Consider the following 24025-nt stretch of genomic DNA (forward strand, 5'->3'; position numbering starts at 1 on the left):
TACAGATTGCCAACAAACACATGAAAGGATGCTCAACATCACTAGTCATTAGAGAAATGCAAATCAAAACTACAATGAGGTATCACCTCACACCAGTCAGAATGGCCATCATCAAAAAATCTACAAACAGTAAATGCTGGAGAGGGTGTGGAGAAAAGGGAACCCTCTTGCCCTGTTGGTGGGAATGTAAATTGATACAGCCACTATGGAGAACAGTATGGAGGTTCCTTAAAACACTAAAAATAGAACTACCATATGACCCAGCAATCCCACTACTGGGCATATACCCTGAGAAAACCATAATTCAAAAAGAGTCATGTACCACAGTGTTCATTGCAGCTCTATTTACAATAGCCAGGACATGGAAGCAACCTAAGTGTCCATCGACAGATGAATGGATAAAGAAGATGTGGCACACATATACAATGGAATATTACTCAGCCATAAAAGGAAATGAAATTGAGTTATTTGTAGTGAGGTGGATGGACCTAGAGTCTGTCATACAGAGTGAAGTAAGTCAGAAAGAGAAAAACAAATACCATATGCTAACACATACATATGGAATCTAAAAAAAAAAAAAAAAAAAAAGGTTCTGAAGAACCTAGGGGCAGGACAGGAATAAAGACACAGACGTAGAGAATGGACTTGAGGATACGGGGAGGGGGAAGTGTATACTGGGATGAAGTGAAAGAGTAGCATTGACATATATACACTACCAAATGTAAAATAGATAACTAATGGGAAGCAGCTGCATAGCACAGGGAGATCAGGTCGGTGCTTTGTGACCACCTAGAGGGGTGGGATAGGGAGGGTGGGAGGGAGACGCAAGAGGGAAGGGATATGGGGATGTATGTATACATATAGCTGATTCACTTTGTTATACAGCAGAAACTAACACACCATTGTAAAGCAATTATACTCCAATAAAGATGTTAAAGAAATAGATTGACATATATACACTAATATGTATAAAATGGATAACTAATAAGAACCTGCTGTATGAAAAAAATTTTTAAAAGATGTTAAAAAATAATAAAATTATAAACTTTAAAAAATAATAATTAGTGTGCATTATGCAGATTTCAGGCTACACATAAAATAATTACAAATCATATGCAGGAATGAACTTCCACAAGCAAGAATCATCAGGCATTATAAGCAGCACAATTAGATCATTATAGCAGCACAATTATGATCATAGTATGGCTTACATTTTTATGAAATTTAAGGTCAAGACACTAGGCAAAAAGAACAGGCAGCTTTGAAAAATGGAATAAGTTGCACAAATAGAATAAAATAGCCACCGAAGCAAAAAGAAAAATAAATTAGCTAAGTAGCCGATGAGACACATTTAATGAGCAAATTAGTGAATTTGGAATTTGTAGAAAGAGAGAGGAAATAGCTAAGAATGTTGCATAATGATTGAGATGTGTAAGAAAAGAAGATAGTTCAATACAGTCGTCTCCCCTTGTCCATAGTATCCCTTGTCTACAGTTTCACTTTCTGCAGTTTCAGATATTTGTGGTCAATTGCAGTCTGAAAATGTTAAATGGAAAATTATGTAAATAAGCAATTCGTAAGCTGTACCCTTTTCACATAGCATAATGAAATTTTGTGCATTTCACTCAGTCCTGCCGGGGATGTGAATTATCCCTTTGCCCAGCATATCATGTCCATTAGTCACTTAGTAGCCACTGGGTTATCCGATTTCCTGTCAATATCACAGTGCTCGTGTTCAAGTGACCCTTGTTTTACTTAATAGTGGCCCCAAAGCACAAGAGGAGTGATGCTGGCCATTTGGATGTGCCAAAGAGAAGCCATGAAGTGCTTCCTTTAAGTAAAAAGGTGAAAGTTCTCGACTTAATGAGGAAAGAAAAGAAATTGTATGCTGAGGTTGCTGAGATCTACAGTAAGGATGTATCTTTTATCCATGAAATTCTGAAGAAGGATAAAGAAATTTGTGCTAGTTTTGCTGTTGTTTGTTGCACACAGTGTTGTGTGATAAGTGCTTAGTTAAGATGGAAAAGGCATTAAATTTGTACAATAAGATATTTTGAGAAAGAGAGACCACATTCACAAAACTTTTATTTCAGTATATTGTTATAATTGCTCTATTTTATTATTATTGTTAATCTATTACTGTGCCTAATTTATGAACTTTATCACAGGTATGTATGTATAGGAAAAACATTACATATATATACACACACACACACATATATATATGATACATACATACATATATATCCACAGCTTCAGGCATTCATGGTTTGGTATATCCATGGCTTCCAGCATCCACTGGGAGTCTTGGAAAGTATCCCCCATGGATAAGAGGGAACTACTGTACGTCTTACTGGATTTCCAGACATATAGACAAAAGAGCTGGACAAAAATATCTCATGTAGTTGCTGATTTTTGTCTGGTATGTTGAAATAAATAATTTCTCAGATTCAGATTAGCTCAATGTATCCTTAGCAAAAAAAAAAAAGAAAAAAGTATAAACATCTAGGTAAAACATAACAGCATTGTAAAATAACACAGAAAAAATAAGTTTATGAGTAGTATAATTGCACTGACAGCAGACTTCTTCCTTAATAAGGCATGCTGAGGAAATTCTGAGGCAAAACATCACTTAACATAGAATTCTATAAACCCATATAAACTAAAATTCAAGTGAAAGGATTAAAAAAAGGAAAACGAAAAGACTTAAAGAATTTGCTATTAACAGAGCCTCATCAAAGAACTATTAATTAAAATATATTTTAGAAACAGGGAAACTGAACCCAGAAAAAAAAAGATTGAATTCAAGAAGCAATTGTGAGTAAAGAAAGTGATACATTTGCAGGCAGATCTAATAAGAAAAGGCTATATAAACACCACCTCTATATTAATAGTGACTCATTTAGGGGGGCATAAAAACAAGATGATTACAAAGTACTATATATAGAAGAGTAACATGCCAGAAATGGGGACAGGGTAATAGATGTCAGAGCCTACAAAAGCATTTGCAGTATCTTAAGGAGGATAGAAATAGTATCAGCAGTGAATTTTGTTATTAAGCCAGTTATCTTTTAAGAACAGGATATTGAATGGGACAGTACAGTGTGGAGGCTGCCCTTGAGGCATTTGTCATGGCTAGCAGCAGCGTTCCCTGGGGGTAAATTCAGTGGGCTTACTCATGGCTTCCCCACAGGAAGGTGCTGAGGCAGGAGCTGTTTCACACACACCCCCTCCGCCAACACAGGAAGAGCTCTTGTTTGTACATGATGTCAGAGAGAGCACTGCTTATGGCAGAGGAAAGGTCCTGCAACCTTCCCATAAAACTGCCATGATAGAGGCACTTCCAGTCAAAGAAGAAGTGCAGATCCTCTGGGTAAGTCTTTACCTCTCATGCCATCTTTGTGTGCCTTGATTTGAAGGAGTCAGGAGACAGAGGAGAAGGAGGAAGTCAAGAAAGGGACGCTGAATATATTAAATCTCTCTCCCATCACGGGCGTCTGGGGCAGGTGAGTGGAGAATGATTGGGTTTGACGTGGGATCCAAGTTTTAATTTAGAGTGGCTGAAACTGTAACACGAGTAGATGCAAATAATCAATAAACAATCTATAATAGAAATAGAAGAGTTTCATTTGAGCCAAACTGAGGACTAGGAGACACCGATTCTAGAAACACTTTAATTGTGTCCTGCAGGACCACAAAATAGGGAAGGCTTCTATAGGCAAAAACAGCAAAGGTACATAAATCATTTGTCAAAAATCAGGATTGGGACTGGCAAGAAGTAAGGGTGTTTGTTAAGCAAGAATTGGTTGGAGTCTGAAATGGTTGCATAGTTACAAGGGGAGACCTTGTGACCATAAGGTTGCAGCTGGCACCTGCTAGTAGATATTGTTTTGAAAATGGCTGAGGGTATCCTTTAGTTTGATACAGTTCAGAAAATTCAAGTTCCCAGGAATGCGGGAATGTGTCTGAAACCATATCCACAATGGCCACCGGGCTCCATTTTGAATCCCTGAATCACAGTTACTCCATTTTGATTTTTAAATGCATTCTTTTCTTTAATGGTTAAAGCTGTTGAACAGTGTGTGATAAACAGGCCAGGAGACAGGCCATTCTCATTAACATAAAGTTCAAGGCAGAATGACTTCTGTATACGTCAATATGTGAAAATTTCTTCTATCACACTTGAAAGTGAATAGTAACTCTCTAAAAGACAGAACTGAAATTCATAACAAAATTGTGGGTTCTGCCCAAGACGACATCTAAATTGAAGAAGGGCATTGCTACATGGCGTGTTAGAAGAATCCGTGGGAGAAACATTCATGCATATGTACAAGGAGACATGTTCAGGGGTCTGGATTCTCCATGAAATTGAATACTTTGAGTTAAAAGTGTATGCAAATTAAAGAATAATGCTTCATATTGTAAATTTAAAAAATAACATTTAGGAAATTAAGCAAGTTGCAAAAGGATGCATGCAGAATGATATCATTAATATAAAAGCCTAAACACAAAAAAGTATAATAAGCATTTTGTGTGTATATACATTTTTGTGTTATATATATTTTGTATAAATATATGTGTAAAGCCTTAAGTAATTCTTGGTTATGTGGACAAATATATTACTATGTCTAATGTAGAATCAATTCCAAACTTTAACTATTTATACTATTTTTTCAGCATTTTGTTAATATTCACAAAAATAAGTAATGATTTATATGTTTTTACACTATTAAGTGTGTTGAAATTCTTGATATTGGCTTAAGTACAGTTCTGTTTAATGACATTAGAAAATTTCTTAATTCTGCCTACAACATGACATGGGTTTTGCAGTCTAATGCATTTTTAATAACACAGCAGTGCATCCATATATGGCCCATTCCTTTATACATAAAAGGAGATGGCAGTCGTCATATGCCATTAAGTGTTTATCAATGGAGTGAATGTAATTTCCCTAAAGCATTACTTATTTACACTAACATTGTTAAAAACAGTGTCATACACACACGCACACATATGTGTATATATAAATATATATATATTTATAATCATTTTATCCAGTGGAACTTGATGATAATAAAACCCACTCATACAAATAACATAAGATCCAAAAAAGGTATTTTAAGATACTATATTTTTGAGTTAACTTATCAAGCTTGATACGTTTGTAAGTTTAATACATTCTGAAGTTTAAATTATCAAAGTTTTGAGATGATAATTTATTTTACTTCAATATCGTAGAGATTGATTTTTAATCTTACTTACAAGTTTAACATGACCTTCCATAGTTGAGGTAGCTTAATACATGGAGTAGTGTCCTTTGTATTTTAATAGTGACATAGGATCATAAATATTTAAAATATAAATGGAATGAAAAATATAATCCACTTATCTTCTTACAGTTGAGTTGATCCAAGAAAGGAAGTTGATAAAATTACCATAGAAAATTAACAAATGTTTTCCTCATAAATGGCAGTCCTTATTTCTTGCATGGATGATCTGTTTGTAGGAAGATTCTGGAAGCCTACATAAAGAATATAATTTTTATGTTAGGGCTCAGTGACTGCCTTTATCCAAGGTCAAGTTTCCCTGAAAATTTGAAGACCTAAAATTCTGAAGTTTATAAATTTCAAGATTTATTTACTGTTGACAATATGCCACCTCTTAGTTCAAAGGAAAATAATACGTATACATTTAAGAGCTAAGAAATAAAGCTTAGTAGAGTATTTAACTTTATATAGCTCTTTAAAATGAAAACTTTTTATGACTTGAGTGCAAGATAGTAAAAAAAAATCATAGATTAATTTTTCTTCACCATGGATTTGGAGCTTTAAATGAAAGTTGAAAGTGACCATAAAATGTTCTATTGGTTTCGTACTTTCCAAAGGAAAAAAAATATTGGTGATAATGTATGAATCCAACTATGTACTTTACTTGGCTGACTGGGGAGGAAACAATATATGAATATTAACACAGTGTCTATAAGACAGCAATAAATCCTTTGAAAAAATGTAATTTGGGAAATCAGACACTTTTCTTATTTTTATTAAAATTATAAATTTGATTAATGTTTTCACTTAATTGACAGATTATCTACATTGTTTTGTCTGTTTATGCTGATTAATTTCCACCTACTAATTATATTATGAAAGATCCTACCTGCAGATTTTGGGAAGGAGTAGATTGATTACAAGTGGTCTTATGAGAATATGTGTGAAAAAAGCTCAGGTTTTTCTACATGGAATTAATCATAACAATGTGAATTAACTTTATCCCTGTGAATTGAACGCTTGGTAAAATTGGCCTAATGTATTATTTTGGCATTAATTCCAGTCACACAGTTTGGTCTCATGTAAATTTAAGAAATGTAATCTTTTCTTTCCTCTCTCCTTTTTATGTCCTTCTGTCATTCCCTTAGCCTAATGCTTCTTCCTCAAAAAACAAAATCATGAGATGACCAGTATAGTGAAAATTCTCAATCTCATAAATTTTGAGTCCAAATGCCCTAAAATTTTGAGTCTCTTTTGACTCCAAAATTTTCCTTCAAGAAAGTTAGAATAAGAACACAATTATGGAGAGAGCTAAATTTTGTTTCAAAGTTCTTTATTACCATCATCATCATTATTATCATTGTTATTATTATTATTATTTTTAATCTAGGGAATTGTCAACAATCAATAAGGAATTATGTAAACAAATTGTTGTATATCCAGAGAATGGACTTCAATGGCCTTGCAACCATTAAAAATATCATAGAAGAATACCAGCCTACATGGAAAGATATTACTGATATTTCTTAAACTGATAATAATTAAAAGTATTACATACAACAAAGATGCCCTTCAATAGGTGAATGAATGGACAAACATCAAGGCAATGGAATAATGCTCAGAAATAAAAAGAACTATTGATTCCTACAACAACACGACTGAATCTTAAATATGCCTTGATAAGTGAATAATGCCCAAACCGAAAGGTTATGGATTGTATGATTCCATTTATAGGACAATATGGAAAAGGCAAGGCATGAAGCAGGAAATAATGCTTGTGTGTTGGTGGTGGTTCTCCAGTGTGCCTCCCTCGAGTCATGCAAAGAATATGTCCAGTCACAGTTGTAGGAGGACGTGGCCATAGGAAGAAGACCTTTTCCCTGTTTAGTGGGATCCAAAATCTGCTTCATCCAGTCCTCGTTTGAACCCCAACTACCCACAAGTGTAAAACTGAGAAAAAAATGCTCATGTGACATTGATAAGACATGCATGATGTTAAGATTTATGGCTGTTCGTTATAGAGCATTATTGTGGCAAAATCAAAATGACAAAATCTGACTACATAAAAAATATGGTTAAACATACACTTAGCCATATTATAAAAAATTAAGAAATGAGAATTTATTTGTAGCAAATATAATATATGATGGAGTGTTATCTGTAACACACAGAGAGCCCTTATTGTGGAATATAATCATTAAAATGGACAAAACATAAACAGTTCATAAATAAGATACAAAATATGAATATATTACAGTATTTTTAGCACTTCAAAGGTAAATGCAGACAATAAGGAGAACCCATTTCCTGCATTTAATGACTTTTATTCTATTTGTAGAAGGAGGCTGTTAGGAATATGAATGAGTATAATAGTCTCTAATAATGTTTGATGATATGGAGCATATTTTAGACCCAGTAATTACTTTTCAAGCAATGAATCTAAGGGGCGTGTTCATCTTTAAAAATCCATTTGTACATACAGTACAAATAGTCTAAATTTGTACAAACTTATACAAAATTTGTATAGATACACATATTTTTACATGAGTAAAAACACTACGAGTAGATGTTTAACTTTCTTATAGCAACAACAACTAACTCCTCTATATCAAAATAAGGTGACTGGTTATTAGTAGATGCTACATCTATACATCTATTAAATAATTAACGAAAATTTTATATGTAAGTACATATATATAGTTCTAAGATGTATATGTATAATATAAATTTGGTTGGAAAAGGCAGGTTGCAAATACATATACGTATATTCAAACATATATTGACACATAATATATGGTATATATATTTCAAATGACACATATTTTTTAAATGTCAACTATTTTTAAATGACATCTATGCACAGAAAAAAAAAGACTAAAATGGATTGTGTCAGAATGTAAGAAATTTTTAGTCATTGGTTATCAAACTTTGCATTGTATGCTCTTAAAAAGTATTGAGGATCCTGGAAAGATTTTATTTATGTTGAACATAACTGCTCATATTTATTGTATTATAAATTTAAACTGATAACTTTTTAAACAAAAACAATGACACACAGAGTAATGACATCCATGTAATGCAGCCTCTGCAACAGAGTACCCACGAAAGAATGAGTGTGAACAAGGCAAATGTAGGTTTAGTATTATTATGAAAACAGTTTCAACCTAACTGACCCCAGAAAGGATCTTGGGAACCCCTAGGCATTCTTGAACCACACTTTGTGTATTGATGGTTTGGGTAGTGTCATTAGTATGAATTTAATTTTTTACCCATATTTTTTATTTTAAGAATAATTTTACATCTTAATCATGTATGCATAATCAGAAAAAAATCAAATTTATTATTGTAATAACAATAAGGTCACTAGAAAAGCATCTCCAGTCTGATCTTTCTCATATTCTGCATGTGACACTAGAATACTTTTTCCTATGTCTCTATTCCTTCTCCTCCCTTTTGTCCTTCCTTTCTTTCCCTGCCCTTTGACCTTACAACCATTTCTTTGTTTCTTTTCTTTCTCTTTTTTTCATACAAATCAAACTGACTACCACACACATATTTATCACTGGATATTTAGAAGAAAGTGACCAATGCCCTGTTTTAGAAGCTCATAATTAAATGAAAAATAACATGTAAGTCCTTGATTGTCTTGCATTCAACTCCCATACTAGATAACCCAGATTTGGGATTCTTTCCCATACATTCTCTAGATTGCCTAGAGCCTCATCTTTCCAAATATTTTCCCAGTGTTTAAGGTCAAGTTCAGACCCCCCACCATGAAGAATTCTCTGAGATTTCTAGAACACAAAGCTTTGCCCCTTCTTTATAAGTCATTGTGAGATCTTCAGTTATCTCTGTTTCTCTGCTCTTCCCAAATACATTTAAAGGAATTTAAGGCAGCAGATGTGTATTATAGTTGATTATATTCCCCAGAGTATCATGCATCTTTTCAGTATTTACTTGATGCTCTCTGAAGAACTGTTGGCTTATCAATTGCTTTTGTATCTGAATATTTAGGAAAAAAAAAAGACTGTCATACACTGAGATAAACGATAGTGTTAGACACTCATACTCACTGGCAGGAAATAAAAACTTTATTGTCTTTAAAATGGAAATGACAAAGTATCTTGAATAAAGTTATTATTAGGATATAAAGTGCAAATTGGTATTAGTATAGATGAAATCTCAAAGGTATGCAAATGTGATATTAGGAGGTGTGTTTAGAAATTATATAAGAAAGTATATGGAGAATTTTAGAAATTGAACTTAGAAATGTCTTTAACCGTTACCTTTTCTTCTTTGTCAAGTGCAGGAGTCCTTCTTATTGTTTTAAAACAAAATCTTTTAGCATTAATTCATAATAGTGGTAGTTTTATCCACTGATTTCTTTCAGAAATATGTTATTAATATACTTTCACAGACCAATTAACAGACCAATGTTGCTATAAGGACCAGAATAAATTCTTATATAAACAATTTAGAATATTGTCATTTTCTTATAAGAACCATATATTTTAATTGCATAATTTTAAAATTATAGTGAACCATTTAAATTTAAGAATAAATCGTAAGACCCAACCATATGTTTTATGGGCATTACTACTGTTGAAATTTTATTACATTTCATTCATATTTATCTATATATCTCTATGTTTACCTGCTCTATCAATATATAACTACACATATATGCACATAAGTATACATATGCATATAGAGAGAGAACTGTAGATATAACTTGAATGTTTTGACATGTCTGCAGCATAACATGACAAACTTGTTACAACTTAACAAACAAAATTATGTATTATTCTTATGATACTTTGATTTCCTTTTTAAAATTCTACTTGTGCATTTCCAGTATTTTATTTGGTCATTAGTAATTTTTTCTTTGTTCCTTTGTGAATTTTTTTGGCCATGGCTTTGTCATTTGATTGATTAGAGCATTTAATGGAATTTTTATTGACTGGTATGGACTATATTTTGCACTAGCACCAGTGGTCATGAGTTTGAATTGACAAACAGCTCACATCTCCAATATGTCCTTCTATGTCTGTGCAAGAATTTCTGTGAAATATAAACCCAGGAACAGAATCACTGGATTGAAAGATGTACGTGTGTGTGTGTGTGTGTGTGTGTATGTATATGTGTGTGTGTATGTATGTGTGTGTGTGTTAAATTGGATTAAGTGATGCCAAATGCATTCATATTTGTGAGACTTCTCTAGTGTATATGTATGTGGGTAGAAGTAAAAATATGTGTCTAAGTGTGCAATCCTTGTGAATTTCAACATTACTTTCTGATGAAATTTTATCCTTTATCGTGTTCTGGACTAGTTAATATAACGTAAAAGAAACCTCAGGTAAAATCATCTGCTCTAAATGTAAGAATGCAATTGACTATTTTTACAAAATCTTTAGCCTCTTAGAGATTATTTTTATTCATTTTTATGAGTTTTAATTAAATAAAAATTTCCAATGTCTTTGTATTTAAGAATTTTTTTCTTTTTTATTTATTTCCAATATTGTCTATTTTGTTTATTTGTTTTATTTCTGTTTTCATTTTGATAACTTTCTTTTGCCTTCCTGTCTTGTTTAATATGTTTGATTAACAACTTAAGACATAGTTTAGCTCATTTATTTTCATAACTTTGCATTAAAGACCATTATTTTACATTAAAGACCATCATTTATTACATATATTTACAAGATTAAAAAGTTCAAACATATATTATTCCATGTTTATTAATTGCATGAATGGCTTTTTTGTTACAGTAATTTTTTCTGTCAGAGAAACGTTAAATTATTCACCATAATTATGTACAGGTTTACCCAGAAGAGTCCTGATTTATTGCTGTTTTCTCCAGTGTAATTATAAATAATGATACTTTCATCCTCAGAATATCAATTTGTATTACAAATTATGTGTTCATTCTAGCAAAATTATTTCTATTGATCTGTTATGTTTAAGATTTGCTTTATGTATTATGATGCTAATTATGAAAAAATTATAATAAAAATAAAACTAGTTAAATTTTATCTGAGAACTAATTATGTGCTAGGCATTCTTCCATACACCGTCCATGTGTGAAATAATTTAATACTCAAGCCACCCTGTGAGGGGGCATTAGCCTCATTATACAGATAACAAAAGTGAGACATAGAGAATTAAATGTTTCCTTAGGTTTCCTTAGTTTAACAAAAATAAAAATAAGCATGATTTCTTATTTAATTATGTATTTTATAATCATTACATAGTTAATTTTATCTCAATCTGAGGGATTGTTGCTTTATACCAGATTAGGATAAATCATCTAAATAAATAATTTAAAATAGGTTTACTTTTGTTCCAGAAAATGACAGAATAGGAAGCTCCAAGCTCTTGTTCCCCCCAGGGAGCCATCAAACAACTAAAAACTGGGCTGAATTAACCTTACAAGAACTCTGGATAGAAGGCCTATGCCAACCAAGTGAACACCCCATCAAGAAAAAGCCACATCATAAAGGTATGAGATTGGGGCCATTTTCACTTGTGCTTGCCTCATCCCTCACCAGCTCAACCTGGTATTTGTCTGTAGGAGGTGGCAGCCGGGTCCCCAGTTCTCTCCCTTGAAGTGGAGGAAGCAGAGAAGACTTGCTTGAAACATTCTAACCTGACTGGGGGCTTCCTGAAGGACCAGTGTTTGTTTCACCTAACTTAGATCTCAGGCAGGGAAAGCAGTGGACGCCTCTTGGGAAAGCTGTAGGGAGACTGCCCCGGCAGACACCTGGAGCGAGAGAGTACAGGTGAGGCAAACAGTAGACCATCAAAGGCCCGGGGAAGCTAGGGTGAGACTCTTGAAAATCAAGACATTTAGAAGCAGTGCATGTGGAAGGGAGAATCAAAAAAGCCACCCTCAGACCCAGGCAAGACACATGCTCAGGAAAGACCTGAGAAAACCTTACTATTAACTAGCATCACCGTGCTGTACATTAAATCCTCAGAACTTATTCATCTTATAACTGGAAGTTTGTGCTCTTTGACCAACATCTCCCCATTCTCTCCCACCCCTCTCCCCAGCCCCTGGTAACCACTGTTCTACTCTGATTCGACGAGTTTTGCTTTTTCATATTCTAAATACAAGCGTGCTGTATGTTATTTGTCTTCCTCTGTCTAGCTTATTCCACTCAGCATAATGCCCTCAAGTTCAACCCACATTGTTGCAAATGGCAGGATCTCCTTCTTTCTCGTGGCTCAGTTTCATTCCACTGCATAGACATGCTGCGTCTTTTTTATCTGTTCATCCGTCAGCAGACTCTCAGGTTGTTTCCATAACTCGGCTATTGTGAATAATGCTGCATTATTGTGAATAATGGGGTGCAGATCCCAGTTTCATTCCCTTTGGTAATATACACGGAAGTGGAATTGCTGGATCACATGGTACTTCTAGTTTTTATCATACTGTTTACCATGGTGGTTGCACCAATTGACATTCCCACTAACAGTGCACAAAGGATTCCTTCTCCTCTACATCTTCAGTAACACTTGTTATCTCATATATTTGATGTTAGCCATTCTAAGAGGCGTGAGGTGGTATCTCATTGTGATGTTGATTTGCACTCCTCTGATGATTAGTGAGGTTGAGCATCTTTTCATGTGCCTCTTGGTCATTTGCATGTTTTCTTTGGAAAAATGTCTATTCAGATCCTCTGTCCGTTTTTAAATTGAATTGTTTGTTTTGCTGTTGAGTTGTATGAGTTCTTTATATATTTTGTATACTAACCCCTTATCAGACGTATGACTTGCAAATATTTTCTCCCATTCCATAGGTTGCCTTTCATTTTGTTGTTTCTTTTGCTTTGCAGAAGCTTTTTATTTTGATGTCAAATTCAGTGAGCTCATGCGTTACATTGGCATAAATAAGAGGAAACTACATAATCCAAAACAGAGTTGAAAATTAAACATAATAATCTTTAAAGTTTTTTTATTATTGTTTATTCTCAGACCATATGTTTCTGCATTATACATCATTATCTCTTGCAAACTCAAAATCCTCAATTTATAATTTCAATTGTATTTTTCTTTAAAAACATTATATATCCCATACAAACCTTATCGTCTAAAATACTTTTTTAAATCTTGACAGAAAAAAGATTACTTTTGTTTGATTACTCTTATTTAATAATATATATTCTGTATATACAATACATTCAAGAAGATTAGACATTTAAGGATTTCAATTAAAATAAATTATGAAATATATACTTATGTAATTTAATAGAACTGATATTCACTTCTTATTTTGAGGTTACCTGGAAAATGTATATACATAGTACTAAATAATAACTTACTCAACTATTCCATATTAAACACTGTGAGAAATAAGAAAATATTTACACTGTGAGAAATAAGAAAATATTTACTGCGTTGTTTCTGATCTCATGTAGGGTACTGGGAAATATGTCAAACGGTACTAAACTTCTTGAAAACAAAGCAAAAAAAAATTACTTGTAAAGTTTGCCAACATGACACACACTCTTTCATGGACTGCCACCTTAGGTAATAGTTAACAGGAAGACACTGTTTGGTTTTCCATCAAAATTATAGAAATTATATTATAAAATATAGTAATTGATATTTATGTAATCCTTTCTATCTTCTAAACACTAGCTTTGGGCACTTTCAAACCAGTTCATACTCTTATTGAGTCCATTTTTCCTAGGTATTCAGGCTCAGAGTGCTTAAATAAGTTACCTATATTCTTTAACTCCATGGTCCAAGCTCTTTTCACTGTACCTGGGTAAGGACATTAAAGAAGCACAAAATATTAGTAGGAAATAAAGTGAGGGGGAAATACGCACATAAACACACACAAATACACACACATGCACATATTGACTTTGAAATAGTTTCGAGTTATAAAACTATAAAATAACACTACAAAAATAACACCAGAGAAAGAAAGAATTAAGGAGCGGTATGGTCACAAAAAACTTCCGTTTATGAATGTCCTATCCATCTATGGTTTGTGAAAATACAAAATTCCTCAAGTTCAGCAATACAATTTGTTTCTAATCTAAAGGAACTGCCTTCCCAGGTTGCTCTTGCAAACATCTTCTTATAGTCTTAAGATTTGTAATATAGGCAGAGACTGTAAAACTCTATTTACTTTGAAAAGTAAAATATTTCAATCCAGCCATTCACATAACTCTGACTTCAACTTCAACCTAAGTCAACTCAGTGGGAATTGGCAGACAAAACAATGTTAATATTCTCAGTTGTTGCCGTACTGTCTGCTTTCTCATTCTTATAGAATTCATCCATCTCACTGTATTGAAATGGGTTTATGGCTTCCATAATTCATGTATGGATTAACATAATTTTCAGTGGTAATATTTGTTGAGTTTTAACACGGTTAAAAAAAACAAGAAAATAAGCAAATGATATTTATTCATATTCAGATGTTGAAGAATAGCAGGGTTCTAGTATTGAGGACTGAGAAAAGACCAATGACTGTAATAGACAGAGACACAAAGTCTCACCTCTCCTTTCTATTTTGCTGCAAAAACACAGTATGCTTTACTGAATGACAGTGACAATTGCTATGATATCAGCACTTTCATACTGTGGCTTTCAAAGACCTCAGTGATTATACTAAAGACAATTGCATGTCATCATTTCAAGAATTCTCTTTTAAAGATTCTGGGAATAATTGTGTTACATTTCAAGAAAATGTGTAGATAATAAGGAGTGCAGATTTTATACTAAAAGTGCACTTTTACATGTATATCAAAACATCCCAAAGAACATACCAAAATTTTTTTTCATACTTCTGCTAGTAATTATTTAGGATGTTTTTCAACAGCCATTGCTGTTTACCCAGAGATCATCCTGCCAAGCATACAACTGCCACAGAATCTAAGCACATTCTTTCTTCTAGAAATGGAAAACTTAATATAGACACTAATGTCAATAAACACTTGAAAGGAAATTTAAACACTAAAATTAAACATTCAATTAATACACCGAAAGCTTGGTGGAGATAGATTTAAATGCAGAATTTGAGTGTGGACCAAAAATTGACATGGTAGAATAGAGGAAATTTAGGCGCAATAATGAATTTATTGCACTTCTGTGTGTCTAAGAAACATCTTAATGATATATGGACATGCTCATAGTAGATGATTACATGCTAAGTTATTACATATATATTATAATTTCAAATATGTAAATTTTTGAAATAAAGATTAGCATGCAAAGTTTTAAAATATAAATTGCTTTTATCTACATGGCACAGGCATGCATGGTTGCTCTTTATTCATACATCCTTAAGTTTTTCAAATTTTATCATTGATAATTCTTTTATTTTATAAAAATAAGTTGATTTATGCGTAAGAAATAAATTCTATTTTCAATATTTACTCTATAAGCTTTGAAAATGCTAACAGAAAACTAAAGGAAAACAATGTCTATCATGAAAATAGAATTCTTGTACTTCTGTGATTTCTTTCAGTTATGGTGTTTTTCTACACTGTGTATAACCACTGGAAATGCATTATTCTCCTTTTTATTTGATATATATACATATATATGATGTCAGGTATATATATCTCTGGGTATATAAACATACATGTATACACATACATGTGTATGTTTTCTGAACATGTGATCAAATGTGAATAATGACAATTCAAATTTTTTTAACATTCATTCTTGAGAAAAATTTGTGTGTTCTCTATTTTTAAAGACAATGAGTTATAAAACTAACTTCAAGATTGTCATTGAAACTTAAATAAAAATAGTATCTTAAAATCAGAATGTTTACACTCTTGGCAAATGCAAGTTATCTTCTCATTTCTTTAGTATTAATTATGTCCCTGATTACGTTAGAATTTTCTTCTGGGCTGACTCTTAAAACCTGAATCTGTCATGACTAACTGGCCAAAGTGACTTCCATTTTTCCCTTAATTTTATATTGGTATCTATGTAGACATATGAATGACTAGCTGAAGGCTGATTAATATTCAAAAATCACTGGTGGTTCCAAGAAAAATGGTAATGTGATATTTAAATACATCATTCACTAATGATTATGTGGAAAGTTTTTAAAAAGGGGGAAAAAAACCCACTGGACATCTGAGGTTAATAGAAAGTGTGAGATGACAAGTAAACTAAAAGACCTACAGTGACCAGGCTGGTGATATTGAAGTCAAAGTTTGCTTCCTTCATATTTTAATCTAGATGAACTTCATATATGCACCAAAGGATAAAATACTAACCTGTAATTGTGTGAGATAAACTGTATGATTTTTTAAATTCCTCATGGATAATCCTTTGTGAATCACTTGTTTCTCAAGAGAAACTGTTTTTCCCTCGAAGGTGTAATGTGGGCTTATATGTTACACACAGAGACAATTTATGCTCTAGTTAAATAACATGGAAGTCCAGAAATCAAGCTTAGAATAATTACGTTTTAATTCATGAGACTACTGATGGTATCTGAACTGTAAAATTTCCATTTGATAACATATGAGTGTGTGAACGTACATGTACATGTACAGAGAATTGGAATTTATTGTGTGTATGATTTTTATAGACAATAATAATGTTAATTAAATGTCTACTAAGATTCAGAGAGATGCAAATTATCTTAGAAAGATAAAAATCTGAAATACTTGCTATCATGACTCAATGGGCTAAGCATTTTTGCCAAAGAAGAGGATCTTAAATTGGCCTCTGTTTTTATTTGTATTTATAAAATAATAGCTTGAATCTATCATATTGACAAATACCTTCAGATTGTCTTCAAGCAAGAACTTTTCAAAGCCAGAGATGCCACTTTACATTTTATTCATTTCACACCAACTGAATCTGATATCTCTTATTACTTAACACTCCCAAGAGGGTGGAATTCAAATGTACATTCCTGACTTCAGACACATATTTACATACAATACCTATTATTTGAATTCAACCAAATTTTCCCGTATTAGATACATGCAAAGTAAAGGTGTTTCCCAGCTTTTTTCCCCACGTATTTATTTATAGATTTTTTTAAACCACACCTATTAGTCTTTGTTCATAAGAGTGACTCATTGAATGCTATAGAAAAGATCTGAGTTGCCGAATATGAAAGGTAAGAAAATACAACCATTAAATATCTGTCATCCAATTATATTGGATAAACTGATTTATTTTTCAGGTTAATAAAATTGCATTTTATTTTTTGCTTTTTCTTTTATTACCTACAGATTTAAATTACTCCTGTTGCTTCATGCCAATGTCATTTTCTTACAAACAAAGTATGAAAAAAAATTGATAACTCAAAACTATTTTAAAAATCTAGTAGCAAACTCCGTATCTAGTGAAATGGCAAATAAGGTATCCTGAAAGATGCTATAAAGGACACAACTAAAAATATTTTACATGGTTAAATAAGTATCTTTTAAAATTATATTTGAAGTATCAAGCAAGCTATAGTCAATTTAGCAGAAGCATGACTACAGAGATTTAGTAAAACGCTGACACCAATGCTACCCTCAGAACAAAGACTGAACATTGGAGCTTTAATATTCACAGCCTCATAAAGGAGAGGAGATAAAGCCTAGGAATTATTCATGGTCACTAATTTAATAGTATGTCTTCGCCAGATATCTGGCACTAAAATAGCATTATTTTCAGTAAGAATGAAGTGGAAATAAACCCAAGTGAAAATAAGGAAAATAGACTGTCTCCAGTTTTGGAACAAGGTGGGAAAAAAAAGTCATCTCTAAAAATTTGCAATCATAAGCTTGCCCTAACAAAGATTTTCATTCTAAACAGCACTACCTAAGTATTATAAAAACTTCAGGTAAGGTAGAGAATCATCTTCAAAAGAGGCCTCAAAATATTCTTTGAATTTTATTTGATATGTGGGCAGTCAAAATTCTCAACAAGGCAACTAAACCATGAGCAAGAGAAAACAAGAACAACTGTCAGCAAAATCATATCAGCAAAGACTTTAGATACTAGAGTTATTCGTAGAATATGAAAGAGTTATGCTTAATATTTTAAATATATTCTTAACTTTTTATTTTGAAATATGCTTAGACTCATAGGAATCAGCAAACATAATGAAGAGGATACCCGTATGACTTTCACCCAATGATAACATTTTGAATAACCATAGTACATTACCAAAAAAGAGGAAACTGACATTGGTACTATACTATTAACTCAGTTATAGACCTTATTTAGATTTATCATTTTTTGCATGCGCTACTCATTTTTGGTGTATACTTCTATAAAATTTTATCACATGCATAGTTATGTGTAACCACCATCACAATCAGGATACAGTATTATTCTCACTCCCCAAAGAAACTTCTTCATGATACCCCTTTACAGGCTCACCCACCCCCAACTCTAAACCCTGACTCCCACTGATCTGTTCTTAAGCACTGTAATTTTTGTCATTCTGAGAATGTTACATAAATGGAATCATAAATATGTAACCTTTTGAGATTAGCCTTTTTCACTCAATATAATGCTATTGAGATACATATAAGTTGAGTGTATCAATAGTGTGTTCCTTTTTAATGTTGTGTATCCTTCATGGTGTAAATGACCCACAGATTATTTATCCTTTCACTCACTGAAGGACGTCTAAGTTGTTTTCATTTGTTGGATTATAAAGTTAAAACTTCTATGAGCGTTTGTGTATAGGTTTCTGTGTAAACACATGTTTTCACTTCTTTAGAAGTCTAATTGTTGATTCGTATTGGAAGTATACGGTTTTTACAAAACTGTCAAACTATTTTGCAAAGTTGCTGTACCATTTACATTCCCAACAACAATGTATGAAAGATTCAGTTGTCCCTTATCCTCACTAGCACTTAGTATTGTCGATGTTATTACAGCAGTTCTGAAAGGTGAGTGTAAAATCTCATCATAACTCTATAAGTCTTATATCCCTAATGGCTAATGATAATGAGCATCTCTTTCATGTTCTTCTTTATCTTCATAGATGACACAGATGTCTGTTCAAGTCTTTTGCACAGTTCCTTGTTTGATTGGTTGTTTTCTTGCTGTTTCATTCCGAGAACTCTTTAAATATTCTGGATACAATCTGTTTGTCAGATGTATAACTTGCAAATATTCTATCCCATCTCATCTGATTGAATCTCCATTTTTAAATATCTTTGAGTAAAAGAATAGCAAGTAAAATTAAGTCATTGAGAAGGTCTGGGTAAAACAAATTTGCATATGCTTTTCAATACCCAAATTGAGTAGAAATTTGGTTTAGAAAGAGAATGATTACATGACTAACAGGTGAATAATTTTACAAATTATTTGAATTCTAATTTGTTGCTTTTAACAAATTTGTAGAAAGATTTGATCATCTAGATACATAATATATCATCAAGATAATTCTACTTTTTCATAGACAACACTTGTGAATTTTATCTCATAACTTAGAAACACTTTAAAAGTCAGGTAACGTTGCTGTACAAAACACCTTCCATTTCCATTGACTTACTTTCAGATACACTGTTTTCTCATTGGTTTCATTTCTAAAAATATACTATAGAATAAAATTGATGCTGAACTCTAATTCTTGCACCAAGTAATACTCATTCATAAATATATGAACTATTTAATAAAACATTACATGTAGGTAGATATAATATTAAGAGCCTTTTTTAAAATTTATTTTTATTGGAGTATAGTTGCTTTAAAATGTTGTGTTAGTTTCTACTGTACAGCAAAATGAATCAGCTATACGTATACATATATCCCCTTTTTTTTAGATTTCCTTCCCATTTAGGTCACCACAGAGCACTGAGTAGAGTTCCCTGAGCTATACAGTAGGTTCTCATTAGTTATCTATTTTATACATAGTATCAATAGTGTATATATGTCAATCCCAGTCTCCCAGTTCATTCCGCCCCCTCCTTCCCCCCTTGGTGTCCATACGTTTGTTCTCTACGTCCGTGTGTCTGTTTCTGCTTTGCAGATAAGATCATCTATACCATTTTTCTAGATTCCACATATATGAGTTAATATACGATATTTGTTTTTTCTCTTTCTGAATTACTTTACTATGTATGACAGTCTCTAGGTCCATCCATGTCTCTACAAATGACCCAATTTTGTTCCTTTTTACAGCTGAGTAATGTTCCATTGTATATATGTACCACATCTTCTTTATCCATTCGTCTGTCGATGGGCATTTAGGTTGCTTCCATGACCTGGCTATTGTATATAGTGCTGCAATGAACATTGGGGTGCATGTGTCTTTTTGAATTATGGTTTTCTCTGGGTATATGCCCAGGAGTGGGATTGCTGGGTCGTATGGTAGTTCTATTTTTGTTTTTTTAAGGAACCTCCATACTGTTCTCCATAGTGGCTGTATCAATTTACATTCCCATCAACAGTGCAGGAGGGTTCCCTTTTCTCCACACTCTCCAGCATTTGTTGTTTGTAGATTTTCTGATGATGCCCATTCTAACCGACGTGAGGTGATACCTCATTGTAGTTTTGATTTGCATTTCTCTAATAATTAATGATGTTGAGCATCTTTTCATGTGTTTGTTGGCCATCTGTATGTCTTCTTTGGAGAAATGTCTATTTAGGTCTTCTGCCCATTTTTTGATTGTGTTTTTTTTTTGCTTTTGAGCTGCATGAGCTGTTTGTATATTAAGAGACATTTTCAATATAACTTTCATTTTATGCCTTTTTTAAAAATTTGCAATACATTTTTATTGTTCTGACCAGGTATGTGCTAAAATAATTGAAGTCTTAACTCAGTCCTGAAAAAATCTTTTAAAACATACAGGCTTATGGCCTAAAGAATTAAACATAGAGTTCAATACACATATGTGATTTTATAGATAAAAATTATTACATGATGATTAATAGAAGACTTTCCAGTTTAAAATTTATAATATATAAGGGTAATAGTCTATGAGAAATGTGTAATGAAAATATGACTTAAGAGGAAAAGGTGACATAGTCAAAAATTTGACTGTTAAAGATGGGTTTACTTATGTATTTTTTTCTTCATAGATAAATGTGAGTTATCAAATTGCTTTGGTATTTAAATTCCAGTGGGTCATTTCAAAGAGAAATGTACAATTTTATTTTAAATATAAATATTTACAACAATATAATGGAGATTACATTTGTCATTTATTATAAAACTATTAAGAAGCCTATTATCTAAAATGTAGATATCATCATAAAATATGTGATTATTCATCAAGGGCAAGGACTGTTGTCTTTTTGCTTGTCCAGCACAAGCAAAATCTCAAGTACGAAGACATAGCAATATGCCACAATTGATTAAGTTAATATTAGTAATTAAATAACTAGGTTAACCAGTTAGGATTTGTTATCTCACCATGTTTCTGAATTTCCCCTTGAAATAATGTCCTTGCCTTTGGGATAACATATTAATAATACTAACATAATCTGTGAATTAAATCCAGAAAAATAGAAACAGGCACAGTTTCTACAAAAGGATATGTGATGCTGTTGAGAAAAATTTGAGATGTATGAGATTATAGAGAGGACATATAAAATAAATTTTAAAATAAAGTACATATACAAAATAACCTCATAATATGTTCTTCAGTTTCTTTCAATGTTATTTGAAGCAAATATTTCAATTCATGTGAATAGTATGCTTAGACACCTCTTTCTGGTTCTAAGTGCCTACTTGAACTTCCCTCCTTAAAACTTCTCATATATATTCTACTGACTCATACAAAAGTAGTTGATGTCTGTGTATTGTTATTGGTAAAATAAAGAAATTCTTTGAATATTTCTGATATCTCACAATTATATCTAAAGGAAAAATCTGCTTCTATCCATATATTTCAAAGAATTTTACATAATTTCACACTTATATACTAAAATTTAGTCTTGTGTTTAATGGATACTGTATTTATGCCATATAATTTGGAAAAAAATTGCAGATATCTATTATTCATATTTTTTGCTATTTAATGCCATTGATTACTTCAACTTCCTACTTTCTAGAAGTACAAATAAGACTAAATTAATTTTATTCTCTCAGAAAATGCATCATATATTTTATAAAATTACTTTCATTTTTATTAAATTACTTCAGTTTTGCTAGACTACATTATCTCCTATGCACCTTCATGGAAAAAGTGATTTGAATACTTTTATATAATGAAGATTTACATAGATCATATCATAAGAGATAAAACACAGATCATGAAACATTTCAAGATGTATATAAACCACAAAAATTGTATACTTTCAAAGGAAATGACAAATTAAAATGGAAGAAAATTGTAGTCTGTTAATTTGCAGTGATTTAAAGAAACACAAGCTTAAAAATGTCTGATTCTTGGTATATTAGTACCCATTTTATTTTACCCCTTCAGAGAAAATTAACGGCTCTGAATGAACACACAGAACAACCAAGGGCACACAATATATTGCTTTGTACACTAGCAATTTTATTCTTAATTTTCCAAAATATTTCTCGCATCAATACTTTGTCCTAGAGAATATTAAGCTACAGCCCATCCAGTGCTCTTCAAAAGAAAAAAATAAATGAAACAAAAAACAAATACCAGAGAAATTGCACTCTCGAATGAGAAGAACAAGGGTTGTGTTTATTCATTTCACTCTCCTATTCTAGAGGAGACAAGTGGTTTGTTTCTGTCCCCAGAGAAAGCTCTTGGTATGAGCTTTGAAATGTCAAGTATAATTAAGACAAAGTATTCTTTTTTAGCCCAACAAAAGAAATACATCTTTCAAAATAACCGTCTCTTGAAGTTAGAGAACACAAACTGTCGATCTCAGTTGAAACAGCTGACTGTGCTAAATCAGTTGTCAACTTCAGCGTGGCTCCAAGTTGGCATAGCATCTAGCTGGTGTCCCATCACTGCCCAGCATGGCTGGTCTGACCCATGGTACAATCACAGCACATTTATAAAGTTCTGACTATTCAGTCCAGAGAACCGAGATGCCAACTGCCATAAAATGTAAACAATATGAGTTTGTGACAGAATCAACTTAAGTTGAAATAGTACATTCGGGAGTAGTTGGAATGAAACGTGTAAGAAAAAAGGAAGACTTAAACACAGTTTAGCATTTCACTGCAATTTCTGATTTAGCTGTCATGGTACGTGCTGTATCTTAGACATGTGAGAGTTCATTTCTTCAGAGAGCAGCCATACCGCACACTTATATAGAAAATGTACAATCCTTTGTGATTTCATGGATGGTTTCTCCTAACAGAATGTATATTAACATAACACAAAAATATGTGTAAACCTTATTGTAGGAGATTTTTTCAAGGAATACACTTATACTCAATGCCTGGCTGGATACAAATATGTTACCAGAAAAAAATTTTTTAAATTTATTAAAATTTCCTATCCATATTTTTTCAAATGGGAAAGAAACCGGTGTGATTTTTATGAATAAATAGTTTTTATTTTCATTATTTTTCCTTGTGAACAGCTAAGAAGAAGCTCCAACATGCAGTTGACAGACCATGCTCTTAGATTAAGGGATACTTCAGTTCCCAGACAGATATGCCACTAACAGACTGTATGAGCTCAGCAAATGGTAAGTGACCTCATCATCATAATTATTACTTTATTAGGTGCTGTGGGCTTTATGATTAAAGCCAGTTTTCATTCAGTGTATAATAATTCCTATCTATACGTCTGTCAAATGGGTGTTCTTGAAGTTTCATACCTGGAAGATATTTTTGAAACTTGGAAGGACATTTTATTGAAGGGATGCATATAGCTGGCCTG

At 32.4% G+C, this 24025-nt stretch overlaps 1 long non-coding RNA gene across 1 annotated transcript in view; it reads left to right on the top strand.

The window, feature by feature from the left end:
• Window positions 1-24025, top strand: part of LOC133081410 (uncharacterized) — a 31481-nt gene that overhangs the window by 1431 nt on the left and 6025 nt on the right. Inside the window, exons 2-4 of the long non-coding RNA XR_009698808.1 lie at window positions 3420-3506; window positions 11614-11766; window positions 23724-23831. This is a non-coding gene — a long non-coding RNA (uncharacterized LOC133081410). The remainder of the gene's footprint in view (window positions 1-3419; window positions 3507-11613; window positions 11767-23723; window positions 23832-24025) is intronic.

The sequence above is a fragment of the Eubalaena glacialis genome, chromosome 20 (assembly GCF_028564815.1).
Source record: "Eubalaena glacialis isolate mEubGla1 chromosome 20, mEubGla1.1.hap2.+ XY, whole genome shotgun sequence".
NCBI classification, from domain to species: Eukaryota; Metazoa; Chordata; class Mammalia; order Artiodactyla; family Balaenidae; genus Eubalaena; species Eubalaena glacialis.